The sequence below is a fragment of the Arctopsyche grandis genome, chromosome 3, assembly GCF_051622035.1.
Source record: "Arctopsyche grandis isolate Sample6627 chromosome 3, ASM5162203v2, whole genome shotgun sequence".
Taxonomy (NCBI): Eukaryota; Metazoa; Arthropoda; class Insecta; order Trichoptera; family Hydropsychidae; genus Arctopsyche; species Arctopsyche grandis.
The window spans coordinates 4,197,815-4,219,649 of NC_135357.1; positions in this window are offsets into that span (position 1 = coordinate 4,197,815).

The window sequence follows — 21,835 nt, forward strand, 5'->3', positions numbered from 1 at the left end:
GCGGAAAGTCAAATAAACAATGCTACTGGCTATTGGCAATGGGTGAGGTGTGACCTTCTCCAATTTTTTTAACGTGTTTATTACGATTATATTTCACCATCGACTTAGTGCACCCGATTGATATCTCTATTGGCGGTCAAACCTTGTAAAATGGCAAAATTTCAAAGCGATCGGAAAAATGTAGGAAGTTTGTCAGACTAGTTGACGAAGTGAAACTTATAAAAACTTTGTAAAAAAGAGTTTGGTTCTATACGTGAGCTATTTAAAGTGCACCCGATAAGTCTGGGTGATGATTTTTTTTATACAAGTCTGAGGAAAAAAAAGGATCAAATTTGCAAGTATCAATTGCCATTAACTGGATTAGACACTTGTCATCAACATCGATTTGAATTTTTAATGTAAATTTGCCTTTTTTAATTAATGTCATCTTGGATACGATTGACGATCTGTCTCTACTTCTCTCAGTTCTGTGTCAAATTAAAGGCAGCGTTGAGGGACGATTCCCTTATTTGGTCAGAACATCTCTTGGGAGACCATCCTTTCGTTCGTCTTCCCTCCAACGTTCCAGTGACTACCAGCCTCTCCAGACTTTCCCCATTATTTCTGGCCATATGGCCGAGGTATGAAAGAACCCTTTTTCTACATATTGTGGAGAATCTCTCTGAGACTGCCAGCTCTTTGAGGATGGAGATGTTCGTGAGTTCTGTGGTCCATAATATGCGCAGCATCCATTTCCAGCACCAAACTTCGAATGCATTTATGTATGTAGAATTTCCCTTTATCTATTTTTTAGGGTTCTTGTCTCGACTCTATAAATTTAAACGGGGAACATCAGATATTGCAACAGACGGGTTTTAGATTTTTTCATAATACAGGTTTTCGTCCATATTTTTACCAGACTGATCATCGCCGTTTTCACCATTCCTACTCATCTGCTGATTTCCGATTGGTATCCTCCTTCCCTTGAGATTAAAGCACTTAGCTAGATAAAGTCTTCGACTTCCTCATAGTCTTTTAAAGCGTTGGACTTTGAGAGTCTCAAATCTGTCAACGAATTTTTGGTTTATTTTTGTTAATCTCTAGACCCAGGTGTCTACTATCTGTCTTTATTCTACGAGTAGTTCAGTCATTTCATCCTCATTGCTGACCATTAACGTGGTGTCGTCTGCGAATCTTATCTTAGAAATCTTTCTGCTGCCTATTTTTATTTCACCTTTCCCTCCATTTAGTACTCTTCCCATTATGCATTCCCCATATACATATATATTAAAAAGGCTAGAACACAGAATGCACCTCTGTCGGACACCTTTTTGGACTTGAAATTTTCCCGAAAGAAACTTATCTATTCTTATGTTGTCGTATTATGTATGTATATGTATATGTATATAAATTATGATATTAAATTTACATATGTATAGAAAAACATATATTTACAGTAGTTTTTAACCAGCAGCATATGTGATCAGTGGTTAGCATGTAATACTATCAATTGTGTTGGTTACGGTTTTTTGCTGCTCCATATGACTTCAAGGTAGATCGTTTCCTATCAAAGTTTGTAAATTTATCTAATTTCATTGAAACGCTACCAAAATTTTGGCAGCCCTGTCCTATTTCCCGTAAAATTCGAGCTTACAGCATCTCAAATTTGCTGATTTATAATAGATGTTTCTATAATTGTTAATTAATGCTTGAAATTGGCATTGAATAGTATTTATAATACTTATGTACAATTAAGTACAATATAATGTACAATTTTTGACCATCGATGTCGTGTAAAATAAATCAAAAATTGATGGGTAACCTGTAAGATACCTGTAAGAATAAATCTCTGTTTAAAAATATTTCGGTATTTTGAACTTGTTCACTTTTATTTGTACGTAGATAGTATCTACCTAATACATACATATGTACATTATATAATGTAATATAAAAAAAATTTTATTATCGCACTTTCTCATCAGCGATAACTTCCGAGTGAACTTTTACTCGGGACTGAAAAGCTCTCCAGCCACCGCATTCATCATATTTTCAGTGAATGGCTTCAGGTCGTGAGAGATTCATCAACCATATTATTATAGAAACAAAAAATAGCAGTACTTTCCTTTGCTTATTTCCATTTTTCAAAGTGTCGTGAGCACGAAACGTTCTTGTCACAAACTTTGAACGTATGAAAGTTCTTTTTATTTTTAAATTGCTTCTCCACAATGGATTCGGCACTTAAAAAAGACTTTGATACATTTTTAAACATTCAAAGTCTTCTAATACATGGAATAAGATTATTGCGGTAAACTGTCAAATGTGACGGATATAATTTGGTATGTACGAATTGATTACAAAATGCGATTAATAATGTATTATAATACATTATTTTATTCACACAATTTAATATTAATAATTATTTTTTTCATCTATTACATTTATATACTGAAATACTGATTTATTTGTTTAATTACACTGTTCGACAAATGACGACATTTTTTTGGTTCAGAGACGAGATATGACTTTTCTTAAAGATCCATGCCCAGTGAATACGAATCTGGTAATAGAAAATGTTGATTGGCTCGAGATTCGGAGATATATGTATGTGTTTTTTAAATCGCGCAATTTTTCTATATCTTTTTGTTGTTCGGTCGATGTCTCAAAATCTGTCAATTTCTTGTTCAAAATGAATATTGGAATCTATAGTCGGGTGTTTTATCTTTCATTTGTAGTACTTTTAAGCTTTCAAATTTCTCTAAGTAGTCGTCCAGTTCAAATCAAAAGTCAAAAGTACGTATTTTCACCTGAAATTTTTTTCCACTGTTAATACTATTTTATATTGAGTATTTTCTATTGAAACATGTTTATTGTGATAGTGTTATACTTACTAAGAATGTCAACTAGTTATTCCTTTCGTTTACATTTACTGCGTACGGATTGCTAGTTTATGAATTCACTAGTAAATGTGCATTAATTCTCACGTGTATACTGTTAGTGGGTGATTTTGATGATTCATACACTTAGTAGACAGTGTATACTGATTCGAGCTGTACACTCTCAATGTAACGGACATAAAGTTTAAAAACTAGTTATTTGCATTCACGCATTTTTCTCAGTCTCAAGAGAATTTACTGCGAACAGATAGCTAGTGTATGAATTTACTAGAAAACGTGTTCAATTATTCTCCCGTGTACATATACTGTTACTTGGTGAGTTTGATGATGGATACACTTAGTCAGTGTATACTGAATCGAGCTTTACACTCCTACTGTAACATTTATATTTTTATTTAATCTAATATATAATTTCGAAAGAGACTTTGTATATACATGTATGTATGTATGTATGTAATCTTCGTTCGTTGGTTCGTAGACGACGCATCCAATTTTTTTTTTTCGATTCATATGCGCCGATTCGATTTTTTTCGATTCAAAGGATTCGAAGTACCCGGGGGTGCAGGCGTTGCCGGGGGCGTAGGTGCCGGATTCCGGTATACATATAATTTCGAAAGAGACAGTATATATGTTTGTTTGTTCGTGACAGTCAATTTAATACAAAAAAACAAATGAATATTCAAATAAATTTATATAAAATAAAACTATTCAAATAAATTAAATAAAATGTTTACTATTAGATGAGTCATGTTTAAGCGGTTTTTATTACAAATAGCATGCGAAGCCGGGTAAAACCACTAGTTTAAAATATAATGGACAGCTTTACATAATTTATTTAAATAATAAATTACTTATGAATATATGTTTTATGAATATTATATGAAAACTGTACTCACTCGTAGAGTTTTGTATAAAATGAAAAAAAAAAATAGCGTCCCAACCGATGCGATTTTATCTTCGGTTTTCAGGTTGGAAAATTCTCGACACGTTTTCTGAAAAAGGGGTCAAAAATGGCGTCTCTCTCCATGTTGAAAATTGACCAACCCCCCCCCTTCCCCCCACTCTCTCTCCCCCGATTGTAAATCACGCGTACGAAAACCGCTAACGCGTAATTACGCGTGTCATTAGCCGAGACACAGACCCATCCCGAATTGCGAACCTTCCGAAAAAAATATAAAAAAAAATTGTACCCCGAGACACCCACTCGAGTACTCGACGGGGACATTAAAACGATTTTTATGGACGGAGAATGTGATGGCGCTTTTATTTCCGAACCGTTTAATGGCGCCCGGCGCCAACATATGCAAATCACTCTGTATATGTTTTAGATACGCTCGACCATTCAAATCGGCAATAATCAACATTTTTGGCATCTCAGTAGTTATAGTTTTTTCTCGTTTCCAAATTTTTAAATCGCCATTGAAGTCGTGCACATCTACTTTTAGTCGTGCACATCTAAACAGTTCAATAGTTGGGCTACGAATTTAACCTACATATACATATACTACTTTATTTAATCTATGTATTAGTTAATTAAAATCGTATATGAGAACGTACAAAAGTTTCTAATATTAAGTTTACATATATGAGATTGAAAAATCTTTTACAACTATTTTGGTGATGATTTCTGAATAATGTATCTGTTTACAGTGAGTTTTGAGTATTTTATATACACATTTTTTTCTTTCTATACTTTAAGTAGTATCCATCTATATATTTATTATATTTTTATATATTTATTAGTTAATATATTTATTATATATTTATTATATATGTATATATTTATTATATAATATTTTATTTGTTTATTTTATTTTATTTATTTATAGTTTTAGACCATTGTGGCATTACAGGAAGAACCTAATGCGCCACAATGGCCTATATTTGAAAAAGAGTAAATATATAGCCAGCAGCGTGGTCTAATGGTGAGTGTTGTATTCTTTCGTGTAAGGTGCCACGGGTTCGATTCCCATTAGAGTTTCCTATCATAATTTGCCAATTTTTCTGATTTTCATTGAAACGGTTCCTGTAAAATTGGCTTTCCTATCCAATTTTCTATTGCAAACTGTTGAGTTAATTTTATATATCAGGTTTCGCCAGATTTCTCTCCATAGATGTCTCTGTGGATGATTATTGATTGTACAAATTCGTATTGTTACATGAAAAAATGTTATTGATCGTATTGTTTACGATGTTTATAATGTTTGATCATACATGTCATGTGTTTTTTCGATTTTATATGTGTATATATGAAATAATTAGATTCTTCCTGTAATGCCACAATGGTCCAAAACTAAAAAAAAAGCCAAGTGTCCATTCAATGTAAAAAAGAAACCTTTACCATTGTTTAAGTGAGTTGTGAAGGGGCGGTAGAAAGTCACGTTTGGATCAGCTGTTATCGCTTCGATCTGGCGCAAGATTCGAATGTAATTATTAAGGAGTTCGTTTATGATTATACCCATCTAACTTCATGTCGGAGAAATTAGCTTACTTCAATGTCAGTTAAATCCTGTATGTCGGTAAAATATCTGCGATCTGAAGAATGGAAGTGGTTCAAAATCAGATCACAAATTTTTGACGGGCAGGAATGTCATGGAACTGACAGAGCGAAATTAATAAAATGTTTGTGAAAAAATGGCCGTCGTTAAATTCTTATTTGAACTACAAAACTTACTTCGGAAATATGGTTGTTTATTTTAAATATATGTAAAAAGTCAAGACTATTAAATTTGTATTATTTTAATTTGAAAATTATAAGATAAAGTGTGAAAAATGCGTTGAAAAAATTAAAATCTTCAAGTCAAACATGCATTGGCAACCACCCGAATGAAATTGAGAACTGTCATCGCTCGAGATTTTTATATTATTCTCTTTCTCCTATTATGCTGTACATTAACATTAGATTAATATAATACTGTTGCGTAGGGGTGGGTGGAGAATCCAAGTAAAAGGCCAAAGTCGATTCACAGCATTTATTGATGATCAAGGAGATACGCACACTGGCAGTGCTCAGTCCAGAATGACATGATATCGCCTACGTACCGCCTTATAAAGGGTAGATCTCTCAGGACGTCTAATCTGTTTACCTATTGTATAGTCACGTATTCGGATATGTCTTCCCACGGTATGGGTCAATTCTGCGAAGGGATTAATAACGGTCATAGTTTAGCCTATATGCACTTAGAGTATAGATATAATCCTTGAAACCAATTATCCCGGTCGCACGGTATGCACTTAGTTAATCCGTTAACAGATAATCCTTGAACGGTCACACAGTCTCTGGGATTCTATTCGCTTAATCCGCGGTGTACGTAACAATACTATGATTACTAACGAAATTAAATTAAAATTATAAAATAGAAAATAATCAGTAGATTAGTGGCTATCAAAATATATATAATATTTATTGTGTGAACATAATTTAGTAATAATAAAAAGCATTTAAAAAATCAACATAACAATATGTGAATTAGTGTTTTTGCAATTGAAAATTGGACTACTACGGCCACTTTCAAATATAACACCTCCATATCTCATTTGCGAATATACACAAAATTTATAAATTGATCCTTCAAATATGAGAGTATCCTTTAAAGTGAGCGTTTGGCGGGAAATCCCACAAAAATATATTATATTTCATTACATCAAAACACACGAAAGAAAAAAAAAAGAATCAAAACGGACGAATAAATTTAATTCAAGCATAAACAACAGACCGGTTACGTTGAATATTTATTTATTCGACCGATCCTTATTTGTAAGCTCGAATTATGGAGTCCCGGGGAAAAAGCTCAACCGGGATTTATTCCCGCGTCGGCTTTCACTCGATTAGTCCAGGGCGGGTCAATGTCGGATCACGGGGGTCAATGGGGAGGCTGGGTGCGGTGGTTGGGGGTGAATGGGGAGGGGTGCGCACCCAGGGGGAGGGTATGGTTTACCAGATCGAATTGCCGTAAATTTTCAAAGATTCTCCCTCCACCCGTCAGATCGGGCCAATGGCTCGTATATCAAGTCCATTAACCGTTACAGAGTATTTCCTCCCCTGTCATACCGGGGGTCGGTACGTATTGCTCGTACATATGTAAAGTCCACGCAAACGGTCTCGAGTGTTCGTGTGTTACTTTTTAATAGTCTGTTTTGAAAAAAAGTCGACCGGAAGCTTTGGTTTAAGTGCAGGCTGGCTTTTGCCGGTGTGCTTTTAGCGTTTCGGCTTCCAGCTCGTAATGGCTATTGGGAGTTTAAAGTGTTAAATTCGTATGTACATATGTACATATATATGTAGGTATACTTTTTATTTTATTTTTATTTTTTAAGTTTAATTTTGGACCATTGTAGCATTATAGGAGTCCCTAATGCGCCACAATCAGAGAAATTACGCGGTACATCTCTATAAATACGCTATAACGCACGGAATACAATCAGATCAATTTACTTATAAAAATGTACCCCATGTTGTTTATTATGTATTTTTGAATGCATTGTGCAATTTTTAACCGATGCTTGCCCATCTTGCGAGTAATATAAACAAAGAGACATACGTATCATACGCGTATCAACGTCGGACATCGTCGTACCTAATTATATAAGTATATAAATCGATGTATTTCGAGAGGCTGAAGAGCACGATATTATCAATTAACCAATTAATTAATCCATAGAGAGATCTATGGATTTAGACTTAATGTTTTACATATTGGACATAAATCAAATTCAGATATTTGTGACATAGTGGATAGGATGGTTTTTGCAAATATTATGGAGGATCCGTTTCAACAATGAAATCAGATAAATTGGCAAACTATGATAGGAAACGATCGACTTGGAGTCACAAATATCTAAGTCTGACCAACAGCATTAAAGATTAGCGTGGGATCGAACCCGGTAACCTCTCGGTGCTAAAAATAAACGCAACCACCGAGCCATACTGTTGGCTAATATATACAGAGACAAAAAAAAATTATACATAATTATAAAAAAAACAATAGCTTTATAATAATAGCAGAAATATGAATAATATCAAATAATAAAATACAAAGTGGGGAATGTCTTGCACTTATAGCCAGCACCGATATTAAAGGACCAGCCGCAAATACAAAACATTCCTGCGAGGCCCAAATGGAAGAGAGAAGATCAAAATTCCACTCTTAGATCAAATTCAATTATGAAAATAATGATGAGCACAGACTTTTAAGTTAAAATAATCTCCGATAACCTACGCTCGCTGAGGTGGAAAATAGAGAATTCGGATAGCTATTGGAATAGGAACCATTCGTTAAAGAACTGTGCGAGCAGGAGGTACAACCGTCAAATGATGATGTCTACCACGTACATACATAATTATATGGGATATAAAGTCCCAACTGTTCCAACAACCACAGACATGACGTATTACCACGTAGAAGCTGGAGAACAAAACAAATTAATGAGTTTCTCCGAAGTTTAGGGGAATTATACCCAAGCATGCCCAAAAGGAAAGGAGTAGGGTAGAGATATGGGTAATACCCACACTATTTCCTACATATGTATTTATATAGGAAACTAATAAATATTTTCTACACTTTCTCAATCATTAGAGAGCAATTTGCTTCATGCCGATTCCATAATATATATGTACATATTTTTGTATACAAATGCTTTCTTTTATGTATTTTGAATTCAAATATGGTGGCAGATGTATTGTATTTAAGGCTTCCAATCTCGGGATCCCGATGTTTTCTGGTACCGTGAATCCGGGTGCTGAAACTAGTCTGAATACCGGGATTATGGTGCTGGCAGAAATTTCTTTAAAAATATTATTTTTACAAAAATAATATGGAAAAAAACATAAAACAACATTATATGTATAGTGAACAATGGTGGGATGAGCAATGACAGTCATAGTCCATTTTTTGCCACCCGTTTCGACGCCGGCTTGCCGTTTCCACGAAATGGTATGAACGGCCTGTATTGTGTCGCAGATATTGTGCTCAACGGCAATGATATTTGAAGCATATTTTATCTGATTCGAACTCAGAATCAACCACTGATCACATTTTCGTGATCTAGAAAAAATGTGTGTGTGTGTCTGTGCTTCTGTGTCAGTGTCTGGATGTTTATTGTGTGTCAGTGTATTTTGGGGAATTTTTGAACACTTCGTCCTGTCGAACTGAAACTTAGTATTGGTTACTGAAATTTTTATCGATACACGATTTTCATTTTTTTAAGTTGGTACCACCTCTTATGTGTCCTCTTTCTTTTTAAGTTTTTGACTTAAATTATCTCCCAAACCGCTCATCAAATCGGACTGAAATTTCTTACTTGTAATAGAAATTATTGATATTATACTCCAATATTTTTTCCTAAGCCGAAAGTAGTTTTTAATTTAGAGAATCAAGGTTTTTTATGTTTTTCTAAGAAATCCTTTAATTTATCGAAATGAAATTTTACCAAGTTATGTATAAATGTTGGTAAGCATCCGTCAACCAGAAGTACTTTATTTAATTACATTTTCGGATGTCATTTATTAAATCTTAGAAATTTATGGATGCGAACCAAAAATTTAAAAAATGTAGCCAAACTCTCAAAATTAGTACGCCAATATGGGAGTATTTTTTGCGTGAAATATCGGGAGAGTTTGTAAAATGCAATTGAACGTTTTTGAAATATGAAAACATGCAATTGAATTTTTTTTTCTTATACATTTGAAATCCCGGTGCTAGCACCGGGATTCCGGGATCGGAAATTCCCAGCACCGCAATCCCGGTGCTGAAGTAACCTTCCGGGATTGGAAGCACTAATTGTATTATACATATCGTATTGCTATACAATAAAGTTAATTTGCAGTTTTTTTCTCTTTTTAATATTAGTGTTAAATTATATAATATAAGGTTATCTATTGAGGATATTATGATGAAAAAGGAATTTTAAGTTTGTTCGGCGAGTGGTTTTGATAATATTCATGTGAGATAAAATTAATTTTATTACATTTTACCCAATAATATCCCAAAAAGGATTTAAGTGTTTTAACGTAAACAGAAATGTATACTCGGTGTCACTTGAGCTAAAATTATTCGATAATTTGGCACTATTTAATTAAGATACATTATTTAAAAATATTAATTTATTTTATATATTATATTAAATGGTATTAAATATTTAATACATTCTATTCATTAGATATGACTTAGTAAATATGTATATGTTTATTTGTTTATTATACGAATTTAAGTGTTGATTTAATAGCGTACAATTAGTTAAAGTTAGAAAAGTTTTCATTGAAATGACACTGATGTTTATTTCATTATTTATATTTATTTTGAAATGTTTTCATTGTCGGTTCATAACACTAAGCAATAAAAACATTACATTTTTTACTTATTGGGGCGGATACTAATCAATCGTTACAAAACCTGAATTTTATTGGTTTCTTCATTTCGTTTATGAGATATGAGCGTTTAAAAAAATTCGCAATTTTTACAGATTTTTCACTTTTGCAGCTTTCAACTCAAGATCTAGTATTTATGTGCCAAAAGTGAGTATTGGAATCAATCATCATATGTTTTTTCAGTTGATTGTGATTTTTGTTTGCGGTAAAATACGTATAATTAATTATATAGCAAATTTTAAAAGTGAAAAATATATATTTCACCATGAATATAATGAATTTTTGATCCAGTTTCATGTTTCACTACGTTTATAAAAATTGGTTTTCAATTTCAATATTTTTTTTTTATTGTGATCGTAAATTTTTAAACGGTAAATGATTTGGATGTAAATTAAAATTTATTAGGAAAATTATAAATTAGATAAAAAAAAATCTTTACAAACGTGGTGAAGTGAAAAATTAGCGGAATAAACTCGTTTTGACTTTAAAAATTCGCTAGTGATTTAAAACAATAAAATATCATAATCAATAGACAAAACAAATGACTACTGTCATATCATATTTGAATTTAGTGGATTAAACTTAATAAAGATTATTAGTCTACGCTTAGTTATTTTTTCTTATGGCTGTGTTATCAGATATGAACGAGATAATACAATAATATAGTATAATGACGTGTTTAGTAAAGGTTGAAGTCTTTAAGAATCGTTTTTCCAAGCGCACGTGATCGCAATCGATCGCAGTCTCTGGGAAATTCGCGTCATTTGATCCATTTTCCGGCAGTTTTCTCGGTCGAGAGAAAAATCGCACGGCAATTTGTGGGTGTCAACGTGCACAAGTATCGCATTAGCCGGAGCCTCGCGAAGCACCGTTTTTATTTTACGTGCCAACTTTCGCATTTTCCCGGAAAATAAGTGGAAAGTTTTGCGGGAAATCCGACGTATTTTTCGACTGCGAAGGCAAATACGCTCAGACACCGCTTATCTCCTAGGAGAATCTTATCTTTGCGAACACTCAAGAGAGCGCACGTGTCTTTTGTACAAGAAAGTGAACGAATAAGAAGTACGATTTCGAAATATACAATAGTTTCTACGCATAGGGTTGGCTGGAAGTGATTTTTTAGTTAAACAATAACTATTTATAATAATATATATAAAAACCGATTGTCGCTAAATATGTATGTTTGTATCGGACGATCAACCAATATGGGGAACCAATCACATCCGAGTAATCGAGACGCCGGGAAGCGTGGTAGTGGCGGAGCCCTCAGGGCACACACACACACACACACACATTCATTCATTCATAATTTCGAACGGGTTGGATTGCGAATTGTATAATGTGCCACTTTTATTATGATTAATATTACGTGCGTGTGCCCCTATAAATTACCTTACATTATTACTACATATAACTTTATTTTTTATTCTATTCTTCCCTTTAATACTCTAAAGAAATATTTGGAATCGTCGGCGAATATACAACCTCATCGGCGAATACACAAGAACATTTCAGTCTTCGGTGAATACACAACCTCAAATTTGTAAATCGATGTTTCTACAGTTTATGATTGATTTGATCAGCTTCAATTTTCTCCAGCATATTTACATGCAGCGCTGACCGAAAAATTAGTTTTAGTATTGAAATATTTTCAGCATAGTCAATATCTTTAAGATACATACTAATGTAATAGTATCTTTAAGATACTGTAACGTATGTGAAAAAAGAGCCGTCGTTTTAATTGGTTTTGAGGATTAACTCCAGGCCCAAGTGCAAGTCGGCTAACAATGGATACTCCCGAATTGACTAAGTTGTCGGTAACGGCACTCGATCGCTTCCCACTAGAGTTCTCATAAGTGACAGCGCGAAAGCGTGGGACTGCGTGCCTTGGACGTCGAAGATGCAGTGAGCGACCTGCCCTTTATAAGCAGGTACTAAGGCCATATCAAGACATTCTGGACGGAGCACTGGTGGTGCGTGGATCTCCTTAATCACCCAATAAATGCTGTGAAGCGACTTTGGCTTTTTATTTGGATCCTCCACCCACCCCTACGCAACAATACTTATGGTTTTCGCAACACCCTATATGATGGATCTTCGCAGAGCGTTAATCCGAAAGTATGCAGATGCGCCTACTTTGAAAGCTATGAAAATGCAAAATTCTAGCAAGATACTCGTATATTATACCGATCCCGTTCAATCTTCTTGCATCACATTTGTGTTTATCCGAAATAAACAAGACGTTTCGTGCGTGTGTCGTTCGAACAATAGACGCCGTCAGATAAGGGCCGAAATCTCGAGGCTTTCGCGTCGATTTCTTTCGTTCGAGGGTTCGATTGTTCCAAATGGATTGTTTTGCTATCGTATATAAATTCTGTGTGTTCTGGGATTCGTGCTTTTTATTAATATCAGAAATATTAACGAGTTGAAGGGGGGGGGGGGGGCTGTGTGGTTTAGTACGTGAGCGAGGATGACGTATGTGAGATTTCTTTTCATACATGTTTGATCGCTTTATTTGTGTAATTTGATGTGTTTATGATTATATTGTTATTATTTTGGCTGTGGATACAAATATAGTCTATCGATTGGTTGGAGGTAGAATTTAAAAAATCATGATTTCAACCACAATCGACAAACTTGCAGCTATATTTACATAAATACTAGTGTTTTACCCGTTGACGTATCATCGCATGGGTGTTGGCATATTAAGTTATTAATAGAAAAAAATAATTGAAATGTGTCATCGGTCATGAGTTCAATCCCCACGCGGTCGAATTTTTTATTACTAGTCTCTTCTTACTTCACTTTCGATTTTTTCCAAATTTGGGTTCTAATCCGATCGTTTTCAAACTTTGCCATTTTGCTCGGTTTGGTCGTCAATATATGTGGAAATGAAGTCCGCCCTTACGATAGTGAAAAATAATCGTAATAGACACGTTTGAAAATACTCCATCATCTTTCTCGGTGACGTCTATTGTCCACATTGGCGCATTTGTCTACACTGTTCCCATCGTGTTTTCTCTTTTCACTACTCTCTCGCTATGTCAGATTTTAATTGTTTAAGCGTCTATAACTTTTTCTTTTTATCACTCTACTTGTTTTTGAAATACCTTTAAAATATATTTAATTTAATATTTATATTTAATTGTTTTAAATGAAAAAAAAGGTAATAAATATTACCTACCTATCTACGTATAAACAATATAAATTTATTTAATTAATAATTAATTAAATAAATTTTCAATAGATGACGGTAAATTCTTTACCAAGCGGAAACATTAGTAGCGATTCGTATGTACAGATTTTTTTTTCTTTTGTTATTGTATTCGTATATACGTTTTGGCAGTGGTTTAACTGTGACGTACATATGTATTTCAAAGCGAAACGACTATTACATTGTAGTACGGAGAGCGTTATTTCAGACAAATAGACAGACAGACACACAGACGGAATAGCGATATTATATATGTATATGCATGTATGATGTATGATTCTTATCTCGCAAGAGTTTAGACTAAATTATGGGAACACTTTTTGTATTTTCGTTTTGGCATCATAAAGAAAGAAGGTGGACAGACAAAGTGTTGGAATGGTGCCTGAGAGAATGTGAAAGGGTGTATGGGTGTACAAAATTAGAAATATTTGTTGGATGAGATGGATGAGAGTGCGACAAATGTGTGACGATTTTGGTGCCCTCAGATTTTGAAGCCCGCTATCGTCGCTACTCTGTGTATCCGATTAAATAGTGTAATTTTTGTAACTTCGTAGAAAACCTAGTAGAAAACTTCGTAGAAAACCTTTTTTTTTTCTCTATTACATTCAGCACAGTTGGAACGTGTATTATGAAGTGTCATTGCCCTAATAACCATACAATCCCAAATGATGACTGGACAGAGTGCATTGCTAGCTTTGACAAATCGCATTTGAGTTGTAATTCGAATTTGTGCTTACGCCTTTCATTCTCACATTTACTTTTTTTTGTTGTTGAGTGATTGCCTAATAACTAACAGAATGCCGGGATAGCTGACTTATGAACCGAGACACGGGGAAACATGGACTAGTGGTTTTTATATAATACTTTCGAAAAAAGTGGTTACGGGTTTGATTCTCACTGGTTGCTATTGGCCAGACTTTGGATATGTGACTCCAGGTCGATCGTTTCCTATCAAAGTTTGCCAATTTATCTGATTTTCATTTAAGCGGTTCCTGATAATTGGCATGCATGACCTACATATCTCTCCATCAAAATTCGAATCATTCAGCATCTCGGTTTTTCGCTGGTTTGTATAAATGCTGCATATTTCTCTATAGATGTATCTGTGGATGTTGATCCGATTTGCCTTGTATAATGCTTACAATGCTTTTGTACAATGTTTGACCATAGATGTCGTGTTTATTGTAAAAATATATAAAAATTATGTATTTATAATATTAATAGTATACTCGTTGCATTGGAGCGATCTATAAGATGATTGTGCATGATTGATTGAATAAAAAAATCCATATGATCTTTCACATCCATATGATCGTTTTCGTACAGCATAGACCTTTCTATGTAGATGTGGGCTGTGGTTTAATTCGATGTTTCTGTATTGAAACATTACGTACTATACATATTTAGTGGATATTTGAGAAGTTTGTCAGGTATGATTGATATCGCTTCGTATTCCGTACAGGTATGAATATGTATTATACACAGGATTCTAATTATTAAACGGTGCCAAGTTTACCGGTCTCGAGGTCGTTACAATTTTGATTAAAGTTTAATTCAATGGGTTCAAAGCGGTTCCGCGAGCAATGCTTAATTGTGGAAATTAATATCGTCTGAGATAATTAGACGTTCGACGAGCTGATATCAGCTCTTCGGACTTCTGAACGATTATCGATTCAAATTCAGAATTAAATGTACGCTTGAACGTACAATTTTTATAATATATTAAGATTTTCAACGACTGAGAAATATTAAAATTTCCCCCATGTTTGAATTATGCAAAGCATTGACTCGAAGTTTGAGATTTTTTCCATTGAATATATTTCAAGTGTCATAACTTGTTTTCACGAATTGCTATATAAATATTTTACTTTTAAGTGACTCTCTTAGGAGTAGAGATTGACATTCACCGTCCAATTTCACTAACCGGTAAACGTTAAATGATTTTTCGTAAAGCCGGTGTGACGGTATTCAACTGAATGTGGTTACTATTCTTAAAAAAATTATCCTAGATTGAATCGTAAGTAATTAAAAATCAATCTCAGGTGTATAATATGTAAATACTTTAAAGTAAATTCGTAATAATAAATAAATTTTATTTTTTATTTTTAACCAAATTATGTTTATTTATTTAAAGTTTGAACCATTTGAAAGTTACGATCATACATCAATACAATCATATGATCACATTTATTACGATTTGGTTGTTCTGTGTTGCCAGTGAATTTATCAATTTGAAATGGCCACATTTAATACTGAAAATAAACAAATTCTAGACAATCTAATCCACAATCCGCCATTTGCATCCATTATTAATGTAATATTTTGAAATAATATGCCGGTATATGAACTTAATTCGCGGTAAAATTGTTTCCGAAATCTACCGATATTTATCGATGGCAAAATTTTGATGATTTACCAGTAAACCGATATACCGGTATTGTAATCCCAAGTCGGGAGCAAGAATTTCAATCCAACTGCGTATATTTTCTTGAATTTTAATTATTTATTTAAAGTGTATATATTATATAATAGAAATTCGTAAGTTTGCTTGAGAGCTATGTGCTTATTTGATTAATTTTGTTCACACGTGACCTCTCCCCAGGGTCGCAAATTAAATGGCACATGTCGTACGAAGTATAGAAAGATAGTTTTTAAACAATATGCTAAATATTGAAATTCCCCTTACAGTTACATTATTTAACAATAGTACATATTTTTAATATCGTTGCTGCTTAGCCTAAATGTGATATTTTCCACCTCAATGAGCGTACATAGTTTATCGGTGATAATTTTGATTTATTTGTCGGTAGCCTGCGCTTATCATTATTTTCATGAATTTATTTTTGAATATGATGTATGAGTGGAATTTTGATCTTATCTCATCCATTTGGACAATGCAGAGATGTGTTGTATTTGTGGCTGGTTCTTATATATTGTTGCGTAGGGGTGGGTGGAGGATCCAAATAAAAGGCCAAAGTCGCTTCACAGCATTTATTCGGTGATTAAGGAGACCCACGTACTGCCAGTGCTCCGTCCAGAATGCCTTGGTATGGCATAAGTACCTGCTTATAAAGGGCAGGTCACTCAGTGTATCTTCCTCGACACGTTTGTTTACCTGTTGTTAAAATCACGAACCAAATATGCAGATCCACGGTCCCGGCATGCAGTCCCACGCTTTCACGCTGTCAGTTCTGAGAACTCTAGCGGGAAGTGACCGAATGCCGTTACCGACCACTAAATCCATTCGGAGGTCTCCATTGTTAGCCGTCAGCACTTAAGCCTGGAGATAATCCTCGAAAACCAACTATAACGGCAGCTCCTTTTAGCATATGCTACAATATTACTACTGGCGATAGGTGCAAGACATTCCCTACTATGGATTTTATTAATTGGTATTTTAACTTTATCTGCTGTTATTATAATGTTGTTGTTTTTTATGATTATGAATAAATGTATGTTTTGTCTGTGTATAGGTATACATAATATTTTTATTTTTTTCATCTCGCTGCTTTTTTTTCGACCATTGGTGCATTAGGGACTCCTGTAATGCCACGATGGTCCAAACTTAAGCTTACATAAATATTTTGTTAAAAAACCAAGCTATACAAAATTTATTTAGTATAAAATACTTTTTTTATCTTATCCAAACTATCATATAAATGTATTTTCTTTAAACATAGGAATTTTTCAATTTTGGTATTCAATATGGAGCTTTTATATTCTTTAGATTATAATACAAGTTTCCGATAGCGTTTTTAAAATGTCATTTTCCTGGTGTTTAACCTTTGTTTGATATAAAATTGACATTTCTTGTTATGCGCCTTCGGTTACAGCGTTATTCATGCGCTGTGGTAATTCGTCGAATTTAATGTTCGCGAAATTTCAACTGTCAAAATTTCGTCGTTACTTTTTCAATTCGAATCCTGCCTAAAAAACGAAAAAAAAACAGGCAAAAATATGGAAAGCAATTTTTTTCTCATTGCCTGTTTGTATGACGAGTCTCACTCAATCCATCAATGTCACGGCGAACACGCGTTTAAAAGAACTCACTGAATAAAATCCGATTCTATTATGTTTGACGGTTAAATAAGATATTCATAACATTACAATTTCGATAATAACAACAAATTAATTGTTAAATACTCTTAAAGAAATTTTCGTAGCGATTTTATTCACATATTAACGAGTGGACGAAGATTTTTTTTGCGAATTCGATACGTCAATGCTTTTGCGAAATATCTTCTGAGAAAGTAAATAATTGTTGTATATCAAATTACCTCAGACAAAATTAGAGACGTAATTAATTAATTCTATGAATCTTCTTTATAGCAATATAATACAATACGCTATTATGAAATTGATGTAAAAATGAATATGATAGATATATTATTAAGTATAATGTATGTAGGGCTTCCAAACTGGTTAAAACCGAAACCGAAAAACCGGCTTTTTGACCATTTTTCAAAAAACCGATGACCGGCTTTTTTATTGGTTTGATCAACTGACTTTAAATAAATTAATTTTTTCTCATATAAATTTGAGATTTATAATTAAGAATAGGCATATTTTTAATATTTTATTTTTCTAATTTATGGCAGGAAGGCCTAACAGGTAACTCCAATGCGCCTTCCTGGTCAGAAACATTGTACATTTGATATAAGTATTATTATAAAAGGTAAAATACACATCAATTAACATGCACAGAGACATCTATAGTCAAATCTATAAATTTGCAGCTTTTTTTTTTTAATTTCAGTAAAATCCAGTAAATACATCCACAGAGACATTTATCGTTAAATTAGTAAATTAGTAGCAATTTATACAATTCAGCGATATTCGAGATTGCTGAAAACTCGAGATTTGGGTAAGGTTGCCGATTTTTCGGAACCGTTTCGATGAAAATCAGATATATTGGCAAACTCTGATAGCAAATGAATGACCTGGAGGCACAAATCCAAGATCTGGAGAGCAGGATACAGTGGTATTTGAACCCATGACCACTTTGGTCAAAGTATTAGATGCTAACCATCTTATATTTTTTTTGAACAACAAAAAAGGGACAGCACTTAGCGGCTGCTTTTGGATTGAGTAATGTGTGAGAACGAGGTCATAAGCCAATAAAATATTATTGAAAGTAGTTTCAATAACTTAAATAAGGCCACGGCAAAGGGACAGTTTGCTAAGGTTAAACTTTTTTTCGATGAAAAATACAACATACATATACCAGAGTTTCATTCAAAAGTAATACATACGGTTTTTATAAGTAATTATTTTGTTGCAGTATAATAAATGTGAAACTCATAAAAATTCTTAATTTTCTGAAGCCGGTGAAATCTGGTTAATCGGCTTTTGATTTCTAAAAATTCAAAAAACCGGCTTTTGTTCATGCGGTTATTTTGATAAAAATAAATTTTAAATGTATTTTTTCTTTTGTTTTAAATTTTCGTATTATTTTATGCGAATATACATACATTAAATTAGTATTTGACGTATATTATCCTATAATAAAGGTGAATGGATATTGTATTAATGCTGATGTATGCGGTTCAAAGGATTCTTTTGATGTTTCACGCAAACAAAAACGAGATTCGTTTTTCCGTGAGCGCGGAGGAAAAGCTCGATAGAAGAAAATTTGCCGCGTATGGCAAGAGACAAAAGTGTGAAAGCGTCAGAGATCATTTTCCGTTTTAGGCGTTCGCTCGCGTATATTTTGTGCGTTATTGCTGTATATCGATCCGAATTAATTCATAGCCGTCGTAACGTCGGCGAAGAAAAGAAAGGCTTCGATTGGTAATTTTCCTTGTGTCGGGAAATTCGCGCGTCGCGCAAATTACCCGGGCAAATTTCCACGCGTCTCATTTAATTAGGCAACTCAAACAACGATGAGTGTTGGCGGAGAGAGTCTGGGAAAATCCCTCGAGGATCGATTCGCAATTTGGAATGAGTTCATTTGTCTTGATCAACGTTTATGACGTACTTTATTCTTATTTAATTTTTTTTATTAATTATTAGTAACTTCTTTTGAAGATAAATGTTAGTCACATGACGCAAATTGGTGCTTAAAGTGGGTATGATTTTTTATTTTATTTTCATGTTTCATTCTTATTCTCAAGTCGAAGTTTATATGAGCAAATATTTCAACGGTGAAACTTTACGTTATACGAAATATGAAAGATTCGAATTTACATACATACATATTTTGTAATGATATTTTATATTTTATTTTTCTTTCGAAATTTTTCATCTTTTCATTTTTTTATATAAAATAACCTTAAAAATATATTTTTTTAAAAATTTTTGATACTTATTATATATAAGCTTTTAGGAAAGTGGAATACATAATTTCACTGAAAAAAAAAACAATTTTTTCTTATTATTTTCTACCGGGTGATTTTTCAATGCCTTTTCTGCTTTTAAAAATATTTTTTTAACGGAATTATTTATCCATTTTCATAATATCTGTATATGTATGTATATAGAGCTTCAAAACGGGCTAGAACCGAAACGGATTTTTTATTATTATAAATATTTTTCTTTTTATTAAAGCTAACAATTATGAATTTCAAATTTCTATGAAATAACGAAAAAAATTAACATATTTTCTTATGGAATAGGCGTATATATTTATTTTATTAAAAGGCGTATATTTTTATTGAATTCAGCCCATGGCCCTTTAATTTTTTATAAGCCTTTTATTTTCAGGAATCCACCAGATAATTAAAAAGTTAAATTAAACTGCTGAGCTAGAAATTCAAGATATTAATGAGATTCATAAAAAAATATTTGAATTATATAATTTTCAATTACATTATTATAATGGGAAATTAATTTTATTATTTTATCGGGTTCTTGGTGAATATTTTAATAAATTTCTGGTTATTTTACAAAAATTATCAGTAAAATTTGATTCAATTAAATTTAAAAGGAATACTTTTTTTTAGTATAATGTATGTATATTAACAATTTTTTTTGCAGTATCTATATATATTTTTTTTAACATAAAACATACCACAGTGTCTTCACAGGTAACCCCAATATGACACTGTGCCCCGATAATACATAAACAACTATTTTAAATAAACATATGTATGTACATATGTACATATAAAATATTTAATTTAATTCAAAAAACATTCACATGCTAAGCAAAAAATTTAAAGAAAAAAAAATACGGAAGACAATAAAAAAATAACAAAAATTAAAAATGAAAAACCTCTTAATAATAATATTCGTAATTACGATTTTATCGATGCAAAAGTATGTAGCGCCAGTTTGTAGTAAAGAAAATGTGTACGTTGGTAACCACTCATACCAACCTTACATTAAGTACTACTCATAACAATTCTACATATATATAAAAATCAATGTTTTTCTGTCTGCCACGTATACGTTCCTATATTTAATTTGATTATCACGGGAACTGAACGAAAGTCTTTCTAACGCAATTATCGCTTGAGTTAGTACGTTTTGATAATAAAAAAAAATATTGAGATAGAAAACCAATCTTTATGAACGTGGTGAAATGGCCAAATAAACGTAAAATAGCACGAAGAAAATATCCGTAAAAAATCATTTTTGACTTATAAAATTCGCTAGACAATTAGTATTTTAAAACAAAAAAAAATCACAATCCATAGAAAAAACATCTGACTATTGATTCCAATACTCACTTTGAGCACATCAATGCTAGATTTTGAGTTAAAGACTGCAAAAGCCAAAAAGCTATAAAAACCACTCATTTTTTTAAACGCCCATATCTTGTAAACGATCACTAACCAACAACAATCATTATCATATTAAAATTCATTCGGTCAAACTTAGCAAAGATTGGTTAGTCTCCGCTCTGGTAGTTTTTTTTGTTGCTCAGTGTTACATATTTGTCTGGGTCTATCGTTACGAAGGCGATATTAAAATATGTTATCTATTATGTATACTTTAAATATAGGCTATAAAATTCGTCCTAAATGGGGTAAAATCTTGAAGGCGATACATTTTTAATCATTGATAGAAAGCTCGTTCAAAAATACACAAGAATACGCCCGTTGAAACTAAGCGCCGACCAAAAAGGTCAGATATTCAAGGACTCTCCTACCCAAAGGTCACCAATTCAATGTCAAACATATATGTATAACCATCCCTCACATGGGAATTAATTGCGTAGCACACACACAAGAGATCGTAACAAATCGCCAAATCATCTACATACATACATACATACACATATCCGACGAATCGCTCGTTGTTAATTAGACCGAGTGCGAACTTTGCTATTTTCTTTGAGCCATCAATACATTTAAAAGTTTTAATGGAGCGTAAAAGTTTGAGCTTTCATCAAAGTTTGCCAGCTGCAATGACGCAACCAGACCGGATGTCGAAGACCTCTCT